Source organism: Lonchura striata, chromosome 1A (assembly GCF_050655825.1).
Source record: "Lonchura striata isolate lonStrDom1 chromosome 1A, ASM5065582v1, whole genome shotgun sequence".
Taxonomy (NCBI): Eukaryota; Metazoa; Chordata; class Aves; order Passeriformes; family Estrildidae; genus Lonchura; species Lonchura striata.
Window position 1 is genome coordinate 18,066,396 of NC_140741.1, and position 26,152 is coordinate 18,092,547.

Sequence of the window (26,152 nt, forward strand, 5' to 3'; positions counted from 1 at the left end):
CCAGCTAACATGTCTGTGGATCCTCACATTAAAATTGAATTTGATTAACAATAGGCTTGCAGACAAGAAGCAACAAAGAATATGCATTTAATTTTTCTTGTTTCATATTCCTAGATGTTCCCACACTCTATTTATATGATCAAACGCTACTAAACCACTTCAGTAGCCATACAAAACAATTCCAAATCAAGCAAGTAATTATTAAGATTTTCAGATTGTCAAAATACCTTTTTTTTTTTAATATCAAAAGGGCTAAAATTCAAAAAGGTGAGAGTGGATTTGCTTTTCTGAGGTGTTAATTTTCACAGGTAGCAATGACTGACAGCTCCTATTGCCTTGGCAGGAAGATCTATGAGTCCAACAGGTTTGCAAACATGTCCTAAGCAAGGGTTTGCAAGTGCTTGTCAGGCTGCACTGCAGCAACAGGAAAATAATAAGCTAGGCTAAGGCCTAAGCTAGGCTCATCAGTGAGCATTAGCTACAAAGGAACAGGCTCCTACACAGCAACATTTTCAGTCCTTGGCTTAGGAAGAGCTGACTGTAATTCTAAGAACAAACAGGACATTAATAAAAGCATGCCAGCATGGGAATTATCTCCAAAGGAAAAGCTGAAATTTCTGATTTTAAGTTTAAAAGACAACTTGTGGCTTTCACAGTTCCACAGAGACATAGCTGTGATGGGTAACAATTCTCAACAGTCCTTCTATTCCAGTCCCAACAGTCCTGCAGGGAACATACAATATCTGTGTGCCCTGTGCTCAGCAGAGCCAAGAAGATTTTTCACTGCCTTGCCAAGGACCATGCCTTCAACCTGCTAGTTCCAAACACACCCCACTTTAAGAGCAGTACATTAAAATGAAAAACCAAGTTTCAATACTTTCTGCTGACTATGTCACAGCACTAATCATCTTACCCTCTTTCAGTATTTTAATTGATATTAATTAACGCATAGAAAGTCTTCCAAGCCTAGTAAAACCCTAACTTACAAATATTGCAACACTGTTAGGCAGAGGCCAAGTTTCACTACAAATGGTTGTACCTTTTCTGCTTTTAATGGCACAAAGCAGAAATAGAAAGAAGCAATTGGCAAGAACTTCAGGGAGACAAAAATTAATTTTCCAATAGGTAAGAGTGTGCATACTGGAGTGGAAAACAGCAGCAAGATAGAATAAAAGCTCAGAAATAAGTGTGAGAAGCTTGAATGTTGTTGTAGAAGTCGCTGAGATACTTTAACTGTGGTGGGATGTCTCCATGTGCCAGGGATGCTGGTGGCAATGCAATTAATATTCCAGGAACAAAGGCAAAAGGAAGTGGGTTTCAGTGTGGTTTTTAACTCAAGACCCTGGGGGGAAGGTATTAGCTCAAGCCTGGAACAAATCTCTGGAAATTAATGATAAATCAGACAGAGGGGTCAATGTATTATAAGGGACACATCTAAAGCCATTATTTTATAACAGCTGATGGCAATAGCTGCTCAGGAGGGAAAAAATAAAATGCTGATTTTACAGATATTTGGAGGGGGGGAATTAGCACTCTAGGGAAAAAGGGCAGAAAAGATGGCAGGATTCAAAGGTCCACCAAGATTTATTGAAATCCAGAGGGGAAATGTAAGCTAAGGGGAATGAACATTCAGTGCACACAAAACAGGCACCACAAAACACAATAATTAGACAGAATATGAACATAGCCCCCATTAAATAAAGATAAAACCAAAATTTTAAAAAAGTCAGCTCACCAACGAGACCAAAAGCATCAGTGCAGTCCAAGAGTGATGGTGCACAGAGCAAGTAGCCCTATGATTCCAATCACAATTCAGCCACACTGACTAGACATTCCCCCCTGCCTTTTTCTGACTACCACTGGCTAGGTAATAGCAAGCTTAATACATCTGGATTTATGATTAAAGAGTACTTAGAAAAGATTGATTTGCCCTGCCCGACAGCAAACATGAATAGCCTGGAAAAAAGAAATAAAGGGTTAGAAATCACACAGACTTCAGAAGACATGAAAAGGGACAAAAGTACTGGCCTTAGTGGCTTTTATTTGAAAAGAACAAGTTCACCCCCAACCTTCAGATTACATACCCCTTTGTACCAGAGGCAGGATAATAAAATGGTGTGTAGAATATCTACATTAATCTTGACCAAGAAGAAATTATTGAATGCATAAACAAACTTTTCCATCCTTCTATGACTTGCACACTACACTCTCTAAATATATGCATCAATGCTAAATAATCTTCAGTGGAACAGGTTAAAACACATTCATAGGACATCATACTCTATTATTTACTTGTCAAACATCACATTCACTCAAGAGGGTCTGGCTTTCAGAGAAGTCAGATAATACTGAATGTCAGAATCTAGTTCATAATAAGAGGTGTCTAAATGCAACAAGCCATTGCACCACTAAGGATAAAAATCTCCTATTCAGAGCTAATAAAAATACATAAAAGGTGCTAAATCTTGGCACCTGGAAGAGGAATTAATCTGTTTCCTGAATCCAGGCTCAAGAGTACTGTCACTGCCGGTATCAGCATCCAAAATTCCTCCACTCCTCACATGATGAAGGCCGTGACAACCATCCTGGTGGACTGACATACACTGACACATGCTGACCATAAATCAGAGGAAGATGTCAAGTATTCTCTACCAGCCAGCTGTCCACAAAATAAAATGCTGCTGCTCTGTTGATGGAAAGGGAGGGCTCAGCTGCTCGTTCACTGAGTGATCTTCAACTTGGTTTTGAGAGGGAGCCGAGCAGCGCGTGGAGCGCTCAGAGCTCTGCAATCCCCCACCTATCATGTGCTGAAACAGCCAGGGCTTCATCCTAAGCAGCTGTCAACTCAACATTTTCAAGAGCAACAAATTCATTAAAATTGTATAATTATGGCTGAAACTTTCCTTGATAACCCAGAACATTTAATCATACGGCTTGGTTTCAAATTAACCGAGTCTCGAGTACTTCAACCAGCCTTAAAAAATCCAGACTATGTATCTGTATATTTGTCAAATGCTACAAATTATTCAGATTATTAAAAAGGTCTTATCCTTAAATTACTCTTCTACTTTTGAAATGCAGATCCCATAGTAACAAAACTTCAAGAGAAAAGAATTCAGAAGAACAAAAATAAAAAGGGCTACACATGATATGATACAGATGTTTCAGGAGAGATCAGATGTTAAAAACTAAAGAGAACTGGGAACCAGCACTGGCAAACTAAAATCAAACTAAGCAAAAATCCTATTAAAACCCATCAACTTTCACACGTACACAGTAGCAGAAATACTACAGGTCACAACCTAAGGCACCGATTTTATTTGACTTAGCCAAAAGCACAGAACAAACACAACTTGGATGGTGAGAAAACACAAAACAAAGTTTATGACAATTTCTTCAAAATTTGCATCCAAATTACAACCGTCCAAACAAACCTCCAGTTCCTCATGTCCTTTTTAATTTGCAACAGGAACATTTCCTGCAGTACAACAACCAGTTTTGGCAAGCACTGAGCACTAAAATCTCCTATTACAAAAGCCGATGGCAGTTCTCATTATTTATTTCCTCTTAAACTCAAGTAGAAATCATTATGTAAAATTTCATATTTGGAAAGGATAAAATATATCTGAGAAAAGTTGGGGTAAAATAAACTGGCAGTTACCTGCAGCTGCTCATGGGTGTATGAAACATTAGGAAAAAATACAGGAGATGGAATTTAATGCGCAAACTGACGTTAAGACTGCCAAAGGTAAATGGAAAAAAAAAATTACACAGGGTTTGCATTTTCTCCCATCAACATCACTGTAGGGCATTAGATATATACTTGAAAAATATCTGCAATTCCACAACATAACCAAATGTTACCACTCCCTTCCCATTCCTGTTGTCACGATCAACAGCACACAACCATAGGGCTGATACAGCCCGGTGTATCCCTGTGCTCTTAGAGGGAGATTTTTTCCTCTGTAGAACTGGTTGCATTCTTAGTCACTTTTCCTCCCCTCCTTCCATAGGCAGCCTTCTCTCAAATCTTAAATAGAAGCCACCAGTTTCTCCTTGCAATCTGATTATCAATTTGCACCTCAGCATTGGAAGGCTAGAATGCTATTGTTTTGTTAATTGTCAATTTGCATCTTTGAAAGGTGTTGTGCATTTTCTTCTTTTGGCAGGTTAGGACTAATTCTGTATGTTAACATATATGTGGGTGGTTTGGATAAAAAAAAAAAGTTTTCTTTTAGAATGCAGTTTATTTTCAATGTGCTGCTTTATTTATTTTCTTTTGCTAAGTTTTCTTGGGCAATCTTATTCCAAAGCTAGTAGGGACCACTCTGCCTAAGAAAGAGCTAAAAGAATAAATCTCCTTTTCCAATAGGTTTGTAGAAGTTTATTTAAATATTACCCTCTAAAAAAGGAAAAATCATAAAGGAATATTTAGTTATATTTTCCACTTATGACAAACAATCAATGTTCTCCTGTGACTCCTGGCCTTCAGACTCAGCAACCACAAACATTTTTTTCAAAAATAAAATTTCTTCTACTCCTTCAAATCCCCTTTTATGTGTTAAAGATGTATAAAATTGATTGATTCATGAACAGTACAATTGATAATTAGTTTTCAAATGCAGGATGGTTGGAGATAGGACCTTTTCAAAACTGTAAGCTGCAAATGAAGAGGTGGCCAAAGTCACTACTGATGATCAATCCTCCAAGCTACAAAAAGTAGGAAAACCCTCAAAAAAAAAAAAAAAAAAAGAAAAAGAACAGATGAACAAATGAATTCTCAATTCTAGAATGGTTTGAGTTGGAAGGGACCTCATTACAGCCTCTCTATCATGGGCAGAGAAACCTTACTGTGCTACTCAGAGCCCCATCCAGCCTGACATTGAACACTTCCAGGAATGGAGAATAATGCTGAAGTGACAAAAGCAAGTAGAAATTCCTGCTGAAATATCAGACAGCCACCAAGACAAATGATGGAGTTGAGACTACAGCCTATCCAAACTCAGAAAAATCAGAAACAATAACTACAGGAAGATGTAGCAATATAGGAAGTCTTAGTTTCACAGAAGTCCATGTGTTGTTATCACTCTCACCTAAAGCTGGACACAGAATGGGGAATGAGAGGGGGACTATCAGAAAATGATGTCTTTGTACACTTGTCACTGTTTCATTAAGGTCGTGTTATTTTCTCATGCTACGAGTCACCAATGTAAACTTAATCTGCCAGCAATTTTCAACTGGGAGCTTATTTTAACAAAAAGGACACCAACACATTTTGAAACAAACAAGAATGAAACATTCTGAAAATCCTGACCACTGGATCTCCTGCTGAGCCACAGAATCTGACAGAGATCAAAACAGGAGACTTCATGAAATTTCTGTTACTAGTCCTAAAGAGATGAATCCAAGCTCTATTGGCAAAAGTATCTCAAGTAATAGACTTGCACATTCTTTAACTCTGTGAACAGCTGCAGGTCCTGACCAGCTCTGAGCACTTAGAACCTGCAGAATTAGGACCCAAATCAGTCATTTTCTCTTAACTTTTACTTCCACAGAAATCTGGAAGGCAGGTTAAGAGGAACTGCAATGCTCAGTGTGTGTTAAAGCCATATAAAAGAGCAGGAAAGTATTTTATTATCCACACTGGAAAGCATTCTCACTTTTACAGACTTCTCCCAGCAAGCTGAGACTTGTTATAATGCCCACCAGCTATATGTTTGTGAAGATCAAGGACATTTATGCCCACGGTATCAGAAGAAATATGTGTGTCCAAAGAACAGGAAGAGAAAGTGCCTCTGGCTTTGGGGAAGCCTCTGTCATAAAATCAACCTGTTCTACCTATAAAAGTAGGCCCAAAAGTTAAAAGACTAAGTTTGAGCACTGGATAGTTGGAGGTGTGAGTGAAACATTTAACTCAGTTTTGTTCAATTACTGAATAAAAAAAAAAAATAGAATAATAATCAAAGCCTTATTATAATTCTAAGTAAATGAACAAATGTTTAGTAAATTACAGTTCTTGTAACTGAGGTTGAAACATTACAAAAATGGGCAATTTTGGAACTCCTAGAATTTCCTGTTTTCCTGTGACAGGAATGACAAAAGGCCCTTCCCTTAAACTTTTTGGAGCAGACCAGAGTGAAGCCACAAAGATTGGATTTAGACCTAGACTCAACCACGGTGTCAGGATTTGACTCTTTCCTAGAGAGTTCCTTTCCAGTTGCCAGCTGGAGAAAACTTAAAAAGACAAGGGAAGTATTGAAAGCCTTCTCCCAAGGTAAAAAAAATACAAATAAAACAAAACACAAAAAAAAAAAAAAGAAAAACTACAAAATCAACCAAAACCTCAAAAAAATCCTTTAAGTGATGAATCCAGTCACATGGGCAGATCCACCTAAATCATCTAGACGAAGAGGCCTGTTGACATCCCATTTTGACACTAAAGGAGGAGTATAGAGACTTTTTAATTTGAATTTACTTGTCCATTCTTTCATGATGGCCAAATACAGTATACATAGCAGGCAGTGAATTTATACAAGAAACAAGCTTCATTACAAAAGGAGAACCTGAGATTTGCTGAAATTTTTATACCACAAACACAAATTAGGAGACCCAAAAGCAATTTTGTTGGATGTACCCCTTTATAATAAAAATAAATCTTTCCCTGTTTGATGGTTGGATGATCAGACATAGCTTTGCTTTGGGTTTGACCTAAATTTCTATTAGTCTTATTAAAGAACCAAAACTGATGAGGTAGTGCTTCAGCAAGCTGACATGCCTCCCATCCACATATTTAGCTATCTCACCTATTCTCCCTGTGTCATGCCCTGAATAGAAGCGGAAAACCTCCTGAGATGTCACTGAACATTTCAGCTGCTGGCATTCCCTACAGGGACAGCACAACACTTGCCAGAACTGGGCATGTAGGGATGTTAAAATCATCCTGTGTCAATACAATGGCTGGAGATAGACAGTGCTCTAACATAGATATAGAAGAAAATCTCTCAAATACTCCACAGATCAATTCAGCACTTCTAGTAGGCTATTTAAGTATCTGGGAAGACATTTCCTGACTCAATGGTGAAGTACCAATAAAAGATACTAACTAATCCTGACCTGACATTAACACTTTTCCCTTCAAACAAGACCAAGGATTTCAAAGACCTCTCTCTCTCTCTTTTTTTAAATTTTTTTCCTTTCTTCTCTTGACTGCTCCAGACTAATAGTTCAAGTGTGTTTACTATTCTCCACAACTTACCCTCTGCCCCACTTCAGGGCACGGACCCCGCTGTGTTCTCTCTCCCAGACCTTTTCTCCCAAAGAGTGCAATCCTGCCCAGGAAACAACAGCTTGACAAAATACCCTTTGGGAATCCAACTCAGCCTGAGAAAAATGGCAACAAAACAGAGATCACCTCTTGGAAGAGACCTGAAAGTCCTCTGAAAGATAAAATTCTGACTTCCTCCCCAAAATCCAAGTAATAAATTTCTAAGAATTATAAATATATCAAGAATTTCACCAAATCAGAAAACCATCTGATTTCCATTGCTATCCTTCACATAAGGATTGACAATAATTCTCCAAGCACCAGAAGAAAAGATTAGATGTGGCCAAGCCTGAGAATTTCATGAGAGCTGTTTTAAGAAGTGTATCAGCGCACTGACAGATCAAAGACTCAACTCTGACCTCTGCAGAGCATGAGCTCTCTGGATCAGCAACTCTCTCTCACACATGCACAGTTCCTACTATAGCAACGAGCCAATCTCCCTGGCAGGGCAGGAGCAGCAGTAAATAGAGGGACAGGATTGAGCTTTTCTGCTGATGCACTTTTAAGTCTCATAAGGGCACAAAAGAGTTGCAGGATTTAAGAAGAGAAGTAACTGTGCTATTCTGTCTGCAGCCCCATTAACACTGCACTGGCTTGAAATTGATTCCACTTTTTAAAAAAACCATATTAGTACAACAGCTCTATTTCAACACTTGTCCTGGCCCAAGCCAGGACAAGACATTTTCAAGATCTGACACAAAGTGTTTAGAGCACCAGGAGACCAGAGGGTATTTATTTCCTATTACTTTTTGTTCTTGAAAAGCTCAGGAAAGCATTACTGTGATTACATCCCCAGTTAGAAATACTAACTTAATTCTGCTGGCATTAAAACAGCCTGTCAAAGCCAGTGGAAGTACCTGCCAGAACATGACTTCCACCACTTCCTTTCAGAAGTGCATTGCTGTCCTGTTACTTAGTTTTCGAGTATTTTATGATATCCATGATCTAGAGTTATAAGCCCATTTCTAGCCAAATTCCCAATCAGGAAATTTTCAGTTTATTCTTCTGATGCTTTCCTCTCTTGGATTCATTCCCCTGTGTCTCAGTTCTAACCTAACAGCAATATTGCCACTCCTCTGATTTATTCTGCCATCTCTGCTTCAGAGAAAGATGAAGGAAACCCTATGTTCAACATGAGTGCTTGTCCACAAAGTCAAGTTTTAACCCCAGAAATCCTGTGTTATTCTAGGAGTAAACTAGTGAAACATGCACTATTTTAAATAACAGCATACCTCTGACTGCTTTCTCTGCTGTCCTTTTTTCCCACGTTTGGGGCACCTAACCCAATCCCGCAGCTGCTGCTTTGATAGCACCTGCCCATCGCACACACATCATAACCAAGGCCTCAGTGACATCCCCTCCCTCTCCCACATCACTGAAGTTCATCCAGAACCCTAAAATAACACAGGTTATTTGCATATTTTCTCTCTTTAGTGTCCATGCCCCTCCTTCTCATGTCCCCTTCCTCCCAAACACTTGCCCAATTATTATATCCCCCTTTATTTTACCAGGATCTATATAAATGAATAAAACAGGAGGGGGAGGAAGGTAAAACCCCTGGAGATAAACCTTTCCCTGCCCTCTTAAGCACTTATTTCACATCCCCACTTTCTCCACCTGGACGCTTTCTGAGAACTTGCAGGGAAGAATGTGTTTCCATTGGAGTTCACCTAAGGAACAATCAGCTTAAGCAGTTGTATTCAAATACTATTAATGTTTTCAAATCGACTTCCTATTTTCCTGCTGGAAATCCTGCCAAACACACTCTTCAACAGACACTAAAATAATTTGGATAGTTGATATGCAGTCCAAATTTTTAGTGGAAAACTGCCAGATTTGACATCTGTGAGAAAGTGGGTAATTTTTATTATCCACAGAGAGCATGCACTCGGTCCGATATTTTCTACCTCTACACATCTCCTTCTACTGGAACTGCTTTATGGCTTTACATGATCAATGGGCTGCCAGAAATTATTTAACCCCTTCATTGCTACTAGGACCCAAGACCTCACTGACACAATTTTAACAGTGCTCATCTTATTTTCAACAGCGGGATGTGTTTCTCTGTTACCTCTTATGCCTCTAACTACAGCAACGCATATTATTTTTCTTTTTTTTTTTTTTTTTAGGTAGCACCTTCTGATTGTTATTTGCCAAGTATGAGAAGGAGCCTAGTCTCTTCTAAGCAAAGGGTTAATTCCCTGCTTCCTCTAGTACCTTCTCTTGCTGCAGAGAGGGTCTCTGAACACCTGCTAGGGGAAGCAAGGATGGGAAAATGCCTTTGGGAAAGTAGACCTTCCTGCTGAGGAGCCAGCCCAGCTCCAGCCTGGAAAGGTATTTTTGCTTAGGGCACCTTCTAATTTATTCAGGGTTATAAATATTTGGTTCTGCCCCCACCCAACCTAACAGGTCAGGTCATCCAGGACACTGACGTGCTTGGAATTGTGGTCATTTACATGAGCATGTAACCTGTATGACTTCTCATGACTTCTAGCCAGACTTCTTCCAAGCAACATCAATTCTGGTTTAGAATGGATTTTACTATTTCATTTGCAAGCTGTAGGAAAAGCAGAATATGAAAAAATAAAGAAGAAATAAGATCATATACAGACCTTTACCATGGTAGAGGTTTTGTTTGTTGGTTTTGATTTTGGGGGTTTGTTTGTTTTGTTTTTAATAAAACAAGAAAATTCAAGATTTCTGTTTGAATCTGCCTGCTGAGGTTCCTTTAAATAAATGTAAACAAATAGTCCCCAGCTGTCTGGGCTGCACTAAAGCAGCTCATCCTCTGAGTGATTTGTAATGCTGAGATGGTTTACCTCACTCACTACAAAGATTATCAAAGTTCACTTTGTAAGTGCACATGTATATTTCATTTCTCAAAGATTACCAGTTTTCTTCATATCCCCACCTCATCCTGCTGGGAACAGGTGGCAAAACTCTTGGCACCAAAGCAATCTCAAAACCTACACTAAACAGGGATAATTTGTTGTTGCTGTCTTAATGATCAAAAAGGAAGATCCTCCCAGAGGTTCTTTTTTCTTTTTTTCTTTCCTTTTTTATTTAAATGTTGTATTTGAGACCAAATCCAAAGCTAGTGAGTGAGAACTTGTGTGCTGCTACTGGATTTTTCTGGACAAATACCAGTGGCTGGGTCACAGTGCCTCTGGAGCACAGATCACATCCGTGCTCAGTCATTCCAACAAACCTGAGCACCAGACATAGCTAATGGAGGGACCTTTTGATCTTTGGCATTTTTTCTGTCTCAGAAATGAACAGAATGCTGTAAAATTAAGAACAAAGTGGCAACTGAGAGCCATCCTAGTGCCACACTTCTAGAAGACTTAAGACACAAATGCATTTATTTTATGATTCCTCACCCCCACTTTTAAAAAACCAAAAAAAAACCAACAACTTATTGCTGTGTTATGCCTAATTTGCCTAATGCCTGAAAGAGGACAAGTTTAGAGTAGAAGTTAGGAGGAAATTCTTGACTTGAATGTTGGAAAAATACTGGAGCTGCCCCATCCCTGAAAATGTTCAGGGCCAGTTTGGATGGGGCTCTGAGCCACCTGGTCTGGTGAAAGGGGTCCCTGCCCATGGCAGGGGGTTGTAACAAGATGATCTTTAAAGTCCCTTCCAACCCAAACAATTCCATTATTCTAATGTAGACTGTTCAAGAACAGGGTCAAGGAGATCCCATTTGCATTTATCTTACGGTCCTAATGCTGTCCAAATAGAAGTAATTTTTCATGTTTCATACCTAGATTCATCTAAGGATCTCACAGGACTCCAATGCCAGTGAACAAAAGCTCTGCTTCTGCAGATGGAAAGCTCTACTGCAAATCACTGCAGCCTTTAACTTCTATGTTGCCAAATGCCTTAAACCAAAAACCAGAACTGATAGATGGGAGTCTCCCTCTGATTTGGGTAAAGATCAGGCTGTAAATTCCCAGCAGATTTCAAGATCAATATCAGCATTTTAAATTTTGCAGATTAGTAAATCAAGCAGCAAATAAATCCCATAGTGACAATAGAGCAGAAGCGTTACTAAAAGCACAGAACCTGGTCTCCTGGACTTCTGCTTGACTGAAAGAGCTCTGGAAGCTGCTGCTGAGCTCCTAGTTGTTGTTTCAGAAATGTCAGTGGGAAAAGGACACATCCCCATTCAGTGCTGTGTCCTGTCAGCTCACGCTCCCTGCATCGAGACTTCCAGAGAACCTGGCACATGCAATTTTTAGGCCAAGTAGCAACATATTTGGCAAAGGCAGGACCTGGAGATAATTCATGCCCCAGCAACTACAGCAGTTGACAAAATTAATAAGGGATATGAAGATTGCCTTCCATCTTCATATTGCTTTCTTTCTCTCCTGGAAGGAGAATGAAGAAATAAATTCTGGGATGGAAACTGAGCTCTAATCTGTATGTTGTTCCCTTACATGGTATTTCAGGAGAAAGGGACCTGAAAGGACCACTGATTTATTTTTTCTGATAGTTTTGTAGTTTCCTACTGCACAAAATTATCCAGAGATGTATCAAATATATCAGAAATTCTAAAAGGTTTCCATCAACAGCACCTTTTTCTTAAATCCATGAAAGAACATCTACAATAAAAAAAAGAATATCTACAAGATGTACAAGAAGATCTACAAAAAACCAGAGTTATTTTCTTGGCAAACTTGCAAACCTTCTATATTAGGAGCTTTAAGATGTGAGCACAGCATCACAAGAAAGAGCTGCCAGGGTGGAGTGCAGCATGAGACAGCTGACAGCAGCAAATTCCCTAATTTCCCTTACTGCTCCTTCTTCAGGGAAGTCCCAGGAGAGCTCTGAAACCTTTCTTTACTTTGGAATCAATAGCATTCAGCTGCTGCCAGAAGGGAGATGCCAAAATGTTACACTTTTCATGGACACTCCATAACACTTAGATATAGAGTTGATGGGTTTTCTAAAATCATAAGGCTTCGAGGTAGTTTTGAATTTCAAGGAAAAGTTCGTTTTTAGGACTTTTTTTTTAAATGCTAGAACCAGTAGAAATTCCAAAATATGCAAACAGCCAGAGTTTGTGACAAACTGGGGGTTCGTGATGACAGTCACATTTAATTATGAACCCCCTCTTTTAAAAGTATCTATATATAAAAAAAAAAAAGGTAAACAATATAAGATTGAAGCTAAATTATTCCAAAAGGTTTTTATTGCAGAATTATTCCTTTACTCCTAAAAAAAGTAAATCATTAAGAACAAAGGAACATTAGTCTTGCACAGTTGGTATTTCCTTAGTTCCTGTGTAGATATACAGATTATCCAGTAACAAAATCTTATATCTTATACTGTAACAAAATCTTATAACTTATACTGTAACAAAAGATTATACTGTAACAAAATCTCATTAATTATACAGTAACAAAATCTTTCACTATATCATCACCTCCTTCTACATATAAAAGCAGTATCTCCCCATGTGAAATCATGTGTTTGTATTAACTTTATAGTAGTCGAGTGCACACAAGCACGAGGGTTTCAATAGATCTCAAATAAATGTATTTGTGCATATTTGTACACACACAGACACAGTGTATGGATGAACTTCAGTTGTATGAGCAGCAAAATGATACACAATAATTAGCTCTGTGCCCACATGGAGCTCCATTACCTCAAGGGTACTTTGCATGATCTGTATTTTTGTACTTTAAACAATACTTTTTAAATTACTTTACCAGATACTCTCACACTCATACTACAGCCATAATGGAAAAGAGCAGTAAGCATGATAAATACATCAGCTAATGGGTAATAGGCTGTACAGCTCTGCAAAAAGATTATTACAGGCACAATGCCTGTAATATTTATTTATGGCTTAAGATTTATTTATGGCTTAAAGCAGTGCATGTCATAAACATACATAGTTTTAGAAGGTGGAGTCGACTGACCCAATCTGGCAGAGCTTTCACATGGGAATGGCCAGGACTCCACATTACCCATGAATTAATGCTTTTATTGGCAAAAAGTGTCTCCTATGTAGATTCCTGAATGAGAACAATGTGAAGCAGTTTCCAGGGATTCACATAAACTCACTTTCCTTTTGAAAAACTGGCTGAGTAACAAAGTCACTTCTTTTTAGAGTTCTGCTTAATTTCTTCAGCCCATCCAACCACACGAGCCTGCACGTTGGGCTCATTTGGCTCCTTCAGCACAGAGCCTCAAAATTCAGGGCTTGAACACAGTTGCTTGATATTGAGCTCCTAGAGCAGCTCAGCAAAGCAAGGAAACTCATGTGTGCATCACAACTGCATGGAAAATGTAAATACAGAGACACAGGACTGCATCTGTATCCAGACATTAGTAATGCTGCTCCAGGTTTGAGATGCAGCATGTTCCTTCCCAGTGAACCACAAACAAAGGAAGGTGGAAAAATCTCACTGGCAGCTCAGCTCTCCCCAGCAGTGGCTGCCCCATTCAGCTCACACATGGCCCAGAGCCAGCAGCTCTGCCTGCCCTGAGTCACTGGGAATGCCTAGGTCAGGTTTGGAGCACACACTGTTCCCTGCTGCACCTCCTGAGACCACAGAGCCCAGGCACATCATTGCACATGCACCAAGTAGGGTCCACAGATTTGATTAAATGTGTATTTAAAAAGTGTTACTATACTCTACTGACATCATATTTGTGAAGCTGGAGGGTTGGATTCAGACTTTATCCTTTCAGCTGACCATCTGATGACAGGGACAAATAAGTAACACCTCTTCCAAAGGGTGCTAAAGCAGATCACTTCTAATACCATGAAGATTTCAGCTCCAGTCCCACCATAAAGCCATAAAATACATGATGTAAGAACACAACTACCTCAGAGTTCATAAAAGCAGCCTTGCCCTACTCTTACCACAGCAAAAGTCATCCTTCTCATCCCCTGCTCTCCTCATTTCCTCCCAATCTAATGCCATTTTACTTTTTTCTTTTCAATTCTGCACAGCCAGGCTGACTTGTCTCTCAAGGCAGCACCACCCTCCAACACCTAATAACAATTTTCAAAATGAACACCAAGTATTCTTCAGAGCTCTGCTCATAACCAAAAACATACTATAAGGCTTCAAAAGCCTTCTATATTATCTTTCAAAACTCCTTTTAAAAATTCTCCTCTGTTGAAATGACTACAAAAAAACCTGACAACTTGGACTATCAACGTAATAAAAACTCTAAATCATGCTGAATAATATTGCATCATTCTTTCCTTGTTTTAGTAATTTGTTTGATCTAGATAATTTTTTAAGAAGCATTAGGCAAAATCAACTGAAAGCTACTTGAATCTTGCAATGTAATTAATTAGAAATGTGCATTCTGATAGAACATACACAACTATTACAACAATGACCTGTCAAAGGAAAACTGATTTTTCCCATGCCCAGTTCAAATCCATACCTTATGATGCTGCACGAAATAAAAGTGGCTTCCCCTGCGAAGTTGTGGCCTCACAACTCCACTGACATGAATAAGCAATACCCAAAGATTTCCTCCAACTTAAAACTACACATCCTAAGGTTTAATCTCTTTCTCCATTCTCTGTTCTGGGTTCTGCTCTCACCCTTGATGAGCAAGGGGAGGATTTTTTGTTGCTCAGGTTAAGACACAGCTGAGCCACACACTTGCCACAGAGCCCAAAAAGCTTCAGATTTGTCATTTATCCCTTTGGGACAGGTCCTGCTTGGGCTCCTCAGCTCCCAGAGGCAGTTGAGGAGGTTTTCCATCGGGGTGTGGGAAAGCCAACTCCACCTCCCATGACAGAACACATAAGTCCTCTTGCTGCCAACCCCCATGAGTAGCAAGGCAGTGAAAACAAAGTATCATTTTTGCCTAAAGTACAGGAGTATTTTGTATTATCCTCCCCTGTGGTTACTGAGCCAAACAGGCATTAAACAAAAAAGAAACTATTTAAAATTATTTTTACTCTTGTTCTGTTTCCATGCAATGAAAATACATATTGGCTTGGCCTTAAAAATACTTCTTTTATGAAATACATTCAATTTGTACTGACTTTGTGGAAGGTGCGTGGGTGTGTCAGAAAGAAGAATTTAGTCCCAAACCCTTGCATTTCCCTGTATACTTAACACAGAAACAATTCAAGCCTTGTTTGTTTAAAGGAACAAGCCCAGGTACAGATGGCTTGTAAAACAACACAAACACCTGAACCCCAAGATCTCAAAATCTGGGCAAGCCAATTCCATCTTGCCCAGTTCGGATGCTGCTCTGGCAAAGCACGCAACTGAAACAGGACACGAAGCCCTGCTGAAGTTCCTTTCAGTGCTACCACAGCAAAATTAATACATTAAAATAAAGCTATCTCCTGCACTGTGTTGAGTCATCCATTATCTGCACACCTTTCCTTGGAAGTCTGGAGCAAAGCAAACTTTGAGCCAACGTAGGGAGTTTGGATGTTTGTGTCCAGGGCACCATTATGCCTCAGCGCCTTGCTAATCTCTCCCAGTTTTCCTTTGTTCCAGACTCCACAGCACCTTTGTTTCCTTACATTTATCCTCCTCCTCCCCTCCCTCCCTTCCCCTCACTCTCTCCTGGTGGCCATTAACCACGCTGACAGTTTGACAGGCTGAAATAAGGAAATAAAACACTTAAACATTGTTTCCCAATGTATGCATTCATCTTCTCTGCCAAACACAGATATTGAGGAGATACTTCACTCCTCCTGTCAGCTCACTGAATTACAGCCCAGCTCTCAGAGCAACTAAACTCTCTAGTCCAGCACAGTCAACTTGATCTCTCTTCCTATCAGAAGGCCACACAAAGGCCATTTCTATGTCTTTACCAGGAGCTTCTTATGTTTATACCCTTCCGTACCACATCTTCATATGCCCAGGGTTGAATTTCTGTTAAGAACACGATCTCATGCTTCTTCTACTGAAAACGCTCACATTAGCATGACAGCTCCACTTCTTGCTTGGATTACAACGAACCTACTTCAGGAATAAAATAAACTATATTGCATTAAAATTTGTGTCATTCATTCGCATTACCCATTACAGCAGCTGAGCAAACCAAAACCCATCTCCGCTTTGATCAGGTTTATTAGACTTTTTTATTTAAGCATTTTCTCCTGGTTGACAGCAAACATGCTGCTGGAGACTAGAGGCATCCCACCCTTTATATAAAAACCACTGCTCCCAGCGTCGGCTTGCAGGAGCCAATGCTGTGCAGCTCCCCAGGGGAAAGTTGCAGTGATACTGTCACTGCTCATTACCTCCAGTGGGTGTTGCTGTGAACAAGCCTATGGGAAAAATGAAGGGAGGAAAAAAAATCAAAATATTACAGACACTCGTAAACATGTCCAATGTCTGGGAAGTCTGGCTGTTCCATACAACCAAGAAAGAAAAGATTGGTAAAAAAAAATTAAATAATTGTACTTCATTGCCATCTACCACCATTTTCCACTAAGATAAACATAAGCATTTTGTGTATCTGCCATGCTGGTGTAAGGCTTCAGTGGAGCAAATAATATTTTTGTAATTTTGGCAGCTCCTGAGGTCTATGTGGAGCAGCACAGCACTGTGACTGCATCTTCTAGGCATGCCTGAGGGCCAAAATCCATCTCAGAGCAGCCCAACTTTCCATCTCACCCTTCCCCCTCCCTCATGGAGGAGCTGTGACAAGCTCCCCCTCCCTCATGGAGGAGCTGTGACAAGCAGGGCACTGACATTCCAGATACTCATGTAACTTTATGAGCGGAACGTCACATTACAAACACAAATACACCAGTGACCCAGAACACATTGTCACTTTTTCCCCTGACTAATGGGAAGGTTGGCTCAGGTTTCAGTTACCATGTGGGAACATAGCAGAAGTAGCTTGGAACATCTTGGACCTCTGAAATAATTTTTTTTAAAAGCCCCTCTTTACACTAGCATGGTATGAATCCTAGCAGAACTTCACTCACTTCCTTATCTCCTGCTTTCTCATGATTTCAGGTATCTCTAATCATGCCCACAGACACAGCCTTTGAAGTAACTGTGTGATTCACCAACACATGGATTGAAGTGGAGGTAGGATGAAAAAACGCAAAAAACCATCACAACAATGTCCATAAGGAAAAATCTAAGTGATGCTGTTGAGATTTCATTCTCTCAAGACTTTTTTTTTTTTCCTAAGAGTTGCTATTTAACAACAGAAAATACTAAAATTCAATCACCTAAAGAGCAAGCAGAGCCTAAAGTGGAAAAGTAAAAATTGTGTTCATTTAGAGGCAGTAAAGGTTTAGCTGCTGCTTTTCCACACTGACTGTCCAAGAGAGTAGCACTTCAACCTGTTGCTCCCATTCCTTTTGCCATCCTCCAAAGAATATGAATAAAAGCAGCAGCCTGCTAGGTGCTGTTACTTACTGAGAGGGTTTGAATTTAATGAATGAAAATGAAAGAAAACAACAAAGCAAGAGGAAACACACATACTATTTCCTCCACACAAGCACATAGAAGAGTCTGTCAACTAAACCTACTGTTAACTCTTTACGATTTCATACTGCCAGAGAAAAGAATCACAGGTTCACAGAATGGCCTGTGTTGGAAGGGACCTCAAAGACCATCTTGTTCCAACCTCTGTTCCATGGGACACCTTCCACTAGAGCAGGTTGTTCCTTGGAGATCCCACCCACATGAGACCAATGAAAATCCCCTGATATTTCCACCAGGAAGGCAGACTATAGCTAAGGGCTGTGTCATGGGTGGGTGATGCTGGGGTTCTTTACAAAGAAAAAAGTCTCAGAAGCATAAATTTTTGTTCATTCCATCCTCCAAGTAGCACAAATCCAAACAAAATTCAGGTTGATTACACTTCCAAAGTGCCTTAATAAAGCTGGCACTTGTGTGCCTTTTGCTTTCCATTTCCTTTAAGGGTCCAAATGCCAAATATAGACCACACCTTCATGATGCATCAAAACTTGAAGTTTGCATTGCTCACAGTTTTTAGAAGAGATTAATTTCATTTTCCCTTCTAGTTGTACTTTCACATCAGAACAAACAAAAACCAAAATATAATCTTCAAAAGTAACTCAAAGCATGATAAATGCCTGTTTAAGATTTGATTAGGAGAGTTATGAGCAAACTTTTCAGTGACAATTCATTTTGACAAACATTAAAGTTTGAATGCCAAAAAACACCAGTATTCTCCCTCCTGCAAAAATGCTCTGCTTTTATTATCAATGCCAAATGGGTTTGCAAAGTCAGAATGGTAAGTGAAATGAAACAGGGCTTTACAATCCCTGTTGAAATCAATATCACTTTTCATAGCAAACATCAACAATTTGCTGTATTAATTACAACCACCATCATTCCCAAAAAACTGGAAGGACAAAATCCATGCAGTTGGAGGGGGGGTGGAGAAAAAAATCAAAAATCAGTGCTCAGAGTTGAGTGTCAGACAAAAAGTCTCTGAAACTGCAGGAACTTAACAAGCCTATAAATTTCTTTCACTAGTTCCTTAGGACTTCTCTCACTGCTTTAACTCCCTTTTTCCATGGCTTACCCCTGCTGCTTCTCTCCTCCTCATTTTCTTCCCCCCTTTTTTTTTTTTATCACAAGGCTGTTCTGGTTGGGATTAGAAAAAATAAGGTAGAACCAGTTAGTTTCTTCCTTCTCTCTTCACACAATGGAACTTTTAGATGGAGGGAAGAAGCAAACCTTTTCCCAGGTGAAGGCACTGAGCCCTCTGAGACCCTCGAGGTCACAGCAACCAGGAGTGGGTCTCCTCCTGCAGACTGGTGTCTCTAGGGTAGTGATGGACATCCTGAGCATCAGGAAAAAACCCAGAGATGCAAAAATGTGCATGAACAAAATAAAGCCCTTTGTTCAGAGGACTGTTTTATATATTTACAAGCATTTAATTTTACATGAACTGATGGAGTAATGAGAGCCAGATAGAAGATGTCACTTCCCTTTGATGCTAGGATAATTAAAAGGTCAAGGTATTAACTAGATTTGGAAAGAAAAAAGTTATCTTGGTTGTTCTGGGGATTATGGTTCTGTCTTGATCCTACCTTCACTAATCACTGCATTTAGTCATTAGACACTTTGTCCATCCCCTGGAATCCACATCTGCTGATCACTTCTTGTTGATCTACTCTACAGACAGGGTTTGAAACACAAGGATCGTGCTAAAATGCCCTTTAGAAAGGCCGGATAATGCCATTTCTGGTTTGTACTACAGGAAACAAATTCCTTCAGAGATACTAGTGTCAGCTACAGCTTCATCATCTTTTTACTAATGTGCTCCTCATGCACAGTGGAATCCTGCAGATCAAATGTTTTATTCATCAGTCAAGTAAGTATTTACTACTTTTTAAAAAATACCTGGGGGAAAAAAAAAACAAAAACAAGCATAACACCACCAGCTCCCTCCCCTCCCAAAAATAACTATGAATTAAACATTACGTGATGGTTACAAATGCTGGCACAATGGATAGAAAACACAAGTCACAGAATGATTATCGATGAAGCAAATAATATTAGTATACCTCCATCCAGTTAATACATACCTTATTAGCATATATTTATCTCAGATGAAAAAACATGTAAACATGCTATATTTTATGCAAATCACAAGCAGATCTCAAAGCTTCTGGGAAATTGTCATTACAGCCTTCAGTATTGCAAAATGTAGGTACTCCCATTTCATAGTCACTGTATGTAATAATGCTTACAAAAGTAAGCTGTTGGAATAAATGAACTTACAGAAGTGATGTACCTCACCCACAGCACATAAAAGAAATAGGGTGACAGGCCCCTGTGCTACAAATTCATCAGTGTTTATATATTCTATATAACATAGCTGGTAGCAACAATATCATTTGTGTCCTGTAGTACTCTGCAAACAATCCAATTTATAAAATGCCTATTCTGTCTACATACACAAAACTATCATAAATCCTGGACCCTAAACAGTGTCAGCAGATGAAAACCAACTTCCCCACATGTTACACTTGGCATGTTTTTAAAGAAAAGGCAGTCACAAGATAAGGGTCCTCTGAATTCAGCTGTTTACACATGTTGGGGACTGATGACACCAGCAAATCTGTAAGAAATTTAATCTTTCCTCACAATGAAAATATATTATTAAACTAATCTGGAAGCATGGCACCTACCCATAAATTTTGCCATTTTAAACATTAAGCTTCTTTATTTTAATTACAGAAGAACTAACGGGGGGGAAATACCCCCACGCTAGGGAGAATCCCATTGCATACAACTCCTTTCCTGCCTTCTGCCCTACTGACAGGATAGGTATGTGAGTGATAAATATGTACTCTGTCACCCTGAATTAACAATTTTGAGAAGAAACCTCTCAGGAAGCCAGGTGACTGCAAACATGCAGATTTGTCCTGATGCTGCCTGGAGTGCCTAGAAGCTGCTGTGCACAGCCAGCTCCTGCTCTTGCCAAATTCACGCACATTAGCTGCTTCTGCTTCCACTCCACAGCAAGGTGTCCAGAAGCCATCAAGTCAGCCCAGTTTTAGAGTAAAACACCTCTAAAATACAAGTGATTGGAACTGATGTAACCATCAGGACCAGGCACCCCTTGGGAAAGCTGGTGGGATTGTTCCCAGAGAAGTCTGGAGGGAATAGTGGCCAGAAGGAAATGCTCTGGGCACTCAACAGCAGCACACCTACCACTGCTGGGGGCTGGAGTTACAGAGATCTCCATCTCCACAATAGCTGATTACTGGTCTTTCCTCATACACCATCTTAGTACATCCTAAGGGTCTGATCCCATTCTTCTGAGCACCATTGGAAATTCACTGCTGGACACAGATGCTTTCTGTTCCACAGAAGACTTCCTGCAGAAAGCTGCCCATCCATTCCCATGGCTCACTCAACTATCACATCTTCTTAAAGGAGGAGAGCTCATCAGAACAAGCTCTCTCTCATGAGATTTTAAATATTCTCTGTTTCCACTGCAAGACATACTGTTATTGCCTCATGTTGTATGACAGCTGCTCTCTTGGCCAGCACACAGGGGACTGCACCAGGAACCTGAGCAGAGCATGAGTTCATAGCAAAGAGCACAGAATCTTTGCTAACTAATGCTAATGAATATTTCTATGTCAGCTCATGAAACAATATTGTTACTGAGGAAATGAAAAGAAAAATAAAGATGTATTCTGCTCACTAGACCAAGTAGTGCCTTCAATACCCTAACAGCAGAGAAAACCAAAAGCTCAGAAGTGTAAGGTCTCAGGTATATTGCAGTCTACCCCTAAAAGAACAGTATTCATCAACATAAACCTAATTTTATTAGTGTTTTGTATCTATACATATATCAAAGGGGCAGGGAAGACAGTCTTATTATTATAAAAGAAGAAACATGTCAAATGTTCAACTGTACTTTAGTTGATGTGGCAACAGCAAATATAATACAGCCCAAGGTGCTCATCGTGTCAATGATAAAACTGGTAGAGGACACATTGAATTTTTTTATCTGTATAGAACAGAAAAGGTGCCTTAGTACTAAAATCTCTATTTTTAATATTATTTGTCAAGCAGTTATTACAGCATTAATTTCAATATGCTTTCCTTCATTAATACAAAATAAGTTCATTCTTTCACTCTACTCTTTTTCCAGCTGACTGATAAGCAAAGAGTACCTCCCCTTTAGCAAAGCCTTTACAAATAATTTTTAGTCTTTGAGAGGCACAGAGCTGTCTCACCCCAGTGAACCCAAGGAGGAAAATCTCTGTCATATTTTGAGTTGTTCCCTGCTTTTCTCTCCCTGATAAGAAAAACACTTCCTGCAGTTCAGAGCAAATGCAGTTTAATGTCCACTAATATTGATGGTTCCAGGAGGGAAAAAAAATATTTGGTAGCACAGATTCCTCAGAAAAACAGCAGCAATCACTATCGAGGCCACAGTTCTGACCATAGTTCATTCACACAAGCCATCTGGATGGTTCACAAGGAAGAAACAGGACCAGAAAAAGCACAATACAACATCCAAATCCTGAATTCCCTTCTCAAGTGCCTGAGAGATATTTTCCTAATATGCTTGTCTGTTTCCCTTTGGGTCCTTAACCCATAATTTGAGAGAGAAAGACTCTGTCATATACCATCCTTAAAATATCACTGCTTCCATTAAACCCTAGAGCTGCTTCCTAAATTCTGTGCTGACTCCAAAGATCCTCACTCTGAACTGTTCTTCTCGCACTGATATTACCAGTTGTCTTAACTGAGAAATCCAATTATCATCACACTTCTGAAAATAAAGTATAATTATAGGCAAGTGTGATGATTCTATAAATTTTGATGATTATCAGAGTGAACTATAGCATAACCAATAGCATTAAGAATATAGCTGGAAATTCTCATAGGGCAGGGCCCAGATCTTTGAAGTTAGTGAAAAGATTCTCATTGATGTTAAAAGTCTTTGGACTTTAATTAGACACAATGACTTAAAGTAATTACTACAATTCAAATAAATATTTTATCACTGTTGTTACAAGTTCTATTAGTAATAATGCAATTAGAGTGCATTAAAGATTCTTTGAGTAAAGGTACGAAAGGCAAGTAACAAGCATAATCTTAGAAATAATGTAACATGTTAGTCTGGCATCACAATATTCTGTCAGTAATCTTTTGCAATGCTACAAAATTGTCCCGGTTATTTACATAATATTTTTCTAGTCATATTTTTATATCAGAAAAATTGCAGTAGCAAAGAAGTCAATGAAATATTTAGTCTAAAGAGTTCTCTCTTTGTTTTGAAAACAAGACTGCTGAGCTAGAATAGCAGCTTTATTTTTATTTATTTGCTTATTTTTGCAGTCTGACATTGTGTTCCCATGTTGCTATTGAAAACTTCTCCAGCTAAGGAAATTCAGTGGAGATTTACTTTCACTTTTTTTATTCCTTGACACATAAATGTGATGTTTTCTGGACAATGAAGAAAAACCAAACACCACCATATCCAAAGGAAGGATCTGTCTTCTTATCCATCCCATTTTAATTAATGAGAAAATGCAACCATGACTCTACTGAGAGTAAATAATAAACTGTTGCAGATGGTAGGACTAATAGTGCATGGTCTCCTAGCCATTATTCTGGCTATCTAGTAGGTAGTACATAATCTTAGGTTTTCTTTCTTTTCTTTCTCCAGGGCACAGTCACATAGTTCTGCTCCTCATTATTCTTTAAGCTGTAAATTTAAGTATAAACTCATTGCCTCTGCAGGGGTTGCAGGTGAGTAACATGCAATGAGATTTACTCCATTTTTTTCCCTGCTGAATTCTGTAGAACTGTATTTTTAAAAGATTCTCCTCCTACAAAACCATCCTCACTAACTCCAAATTGTTTTGACCTGCTCTGCAACCCCTCTTGTTTGCCCAGAAATATCACTTGCTACATCCAAGGCACCCACATCTGGGTGGTCCCCAGAATGATGTGGGGCCACTGGAGGATTTCATAATCCAAGTGAGGGTGCTCCTGGGCAGTGGTGGGACAGCTGCCAGGCAGCTCCAGGCCCTGGTTGAATTACTTCCACCCACTTTTTTTAGCAGCTGCTCCATGACTGCCTGAAACTCCTCAGTTACAGGGAGCAAGGAGACCTCAGCAGCTAACGAGGGAGGCATGTTCTTTTCTGCTTACAGGAGTTGCAAATACCTCAAAAAAAAAAGAAAATTGACCCTTTTATTGCTAAGGAGATGCTAACTCCACCTTATGCTTCCAGTTCCACTTCTTTGTTTGGTCTCATTATCCAATAAATTTTTGTGGGTAGCCAGTGGAGACCCACATTAAAATACATCATATGGAAGTATGGCATTTGAACACAAGATGCGAGAACACACAGGGTTTTATCCAGTCTGGTGGCTTGGGAAGGGCTTACGGTCCCTCACCTGACCTTTTCACATCCAAGAAGAAAGAAGAAGTAGAAAAGAAGGTTGGGAGGAAACAAGTTGTGCACTAAGGGCTGCTCATTTCTGCGTGGGCTGGCAGAACAGAAGAGGGAAGAGATCCCAGTGCAGCTAAGCAGCTATGAAGACAGATGTAAGCTACTAATTAATACAACCAAAAATGAACCAAAGAGAAAAGGATGCAAGAAACTTCTGTGGAAGACAGAGCTAATGACTTGGAGGAGAGGAGGCCACCTTTGATACCACAAGAGACTTTGGGAAGGAAGCAAAACCTCTGACCTGCAACCACTGAAATGAGTCAAACAATCTTGATTAATCCATTTAGAAACATCCTCACAGTCAACATTACTGTATGAATGTGCTGCTTTGGAAAATTAAGTTTACAGTAAAATTATTTAAAACAGCAGTACTCTTGTTTGCTTTAAAAAAATAGGCCAGCATTAATAGCAATTTTGATATTCATTCAAGCAAGTATTAAGACTGCAACAAAATGTACTGAATAAATGTTATACAGGCTGCAAAGCATCAGTGTCAGCCAATTGGCATTAGGAAACACTCTTGTTAAAATGTAACTGATAGCAAATTACTTACCCTGTTATATTGTCACGCTTTAATAGTCTGCTATATTTAGTCAAGCTGATACAGTATGCCTGGGAGAGCCTTATGTTTTGTAAATATTAGTTCTTCAGTGGATTCACTGGATTACCTGTATTTTATTATTCAGCACAGACCAGCTGTACTGCATTTGGGCTGAAAATTGACATTGCTAGCAAGGAAGAGACATACAGCAATGCTGACTTCTTACCTAGTATTTCCTTGCTTGGATTTACACAAAGAAGAAAACAGCTGCAGGTCATATCAACTGGACATATTACTGTGGCAACCAAGAACTCATATCACAAAAAACTCTCCACATAGCTTAGTCTCAAATTAGGTTCTAATAATCGACTGAATTCACAATGCTAAGACTTTTTTAAAAGACTTCCAAATAATTAAATCAGATTCTTGCCTGGGCTAAGATATTCAAATTTAGGAACTAATTCCAAAGTTAATTTCCAATTTTAACTAACTGCATCATAGCTGCACTCCTTAAACTCTGCATAATACTTTGATGATTTCATATGTAAATCCAATCAATCAATAAGCCTTGTGAAGCCCTATATATGTATATATAAGTATATGACTTAAATCTAAATCAGAACTCACTGATATTTCTAGTATTTATAATGTATATTTATAATCTCAACCTGTTAGTCTTTAGACTTTTATTCACAGAATTTAATAATGAAATTTATTATTTGCTATGCTAATATAACAGCAGTATTTTCTTCTTACGAGTCTGCCATGCATAAAAAAGAAAATGATTACAAAAAAATTATGGTTTTTAAACATTGCACTTCACAGCACCCAATCCAAGAACAAATATAATACTTCAGCTTATGTATGTAGTAGACAGGCCCTTTAAAAATGCAAGGCAAGGGATAAGATTTTGGAACAAATCAAGAACTTGATTAACTTGAAGAAGCATGAGTTGAATCTGATTTTCAAAGAGTGCTGAGGAGCCCTGTGAGAGACAATTTCAGTTCATGAGCTTTCTTCCCACCGTCATCTTAATGTATAGACAAATGGTCTTCCAAACCTGTTTGGACCTTGAAATACAGCAGGACTTTTTGAGTTCCCAGCAGAAGAATCATGGCTGAACAGATATCACAGCAGTGAAATTACGGCCTTTTTGTCATGATATATCAATAACCTTTCATGCAAGAGACATAGATCAAGTAAAACATTAGCTAAATGAAATAACACACACACCCAGAACACTGGTACCTCAGGCAATAAATTTCACAAGAAAAATAGATTACAAAGCACTTTTTTTTCCCAAATCCATTGTTTTCCAACAAGCCTGCCATTCCTGAATTACTCCCAAGTCATTT

At 39.1% G+C, this 26,152-nt stretch overlaps 1 protein-coding gene across 16 annotated transcripts in view; it reads right to left on the reverse strand.

Annotated features, from left to right (window-relative positions):
- Nucleotides 1-26,152, reverse strand: part of SOX5 (SRY-box transcription factor 5) — a 607,791-nt gene that overhangs the window by 477,052 nt on the left and 104,587 nt on the right. For 8 of the 16 annotated variants that reach the window (XM_085570320.1, XM_085570318.1, XM_085570331.1 and 5 more), the window contains exon 2: nucleotides 7,256-7,380. The exons of the other annotated variants lie outside the window; for them this stretch is intronic. The gene's annotated coding sequence lies outside the window, so the exon portion shown is untranslated. The remainder of the gene's footprint in view (nucleotides 1-7,255; nucleotides 7,381-26,152) is intronic. 16 annotated transcript variants of the gene reach the window in all.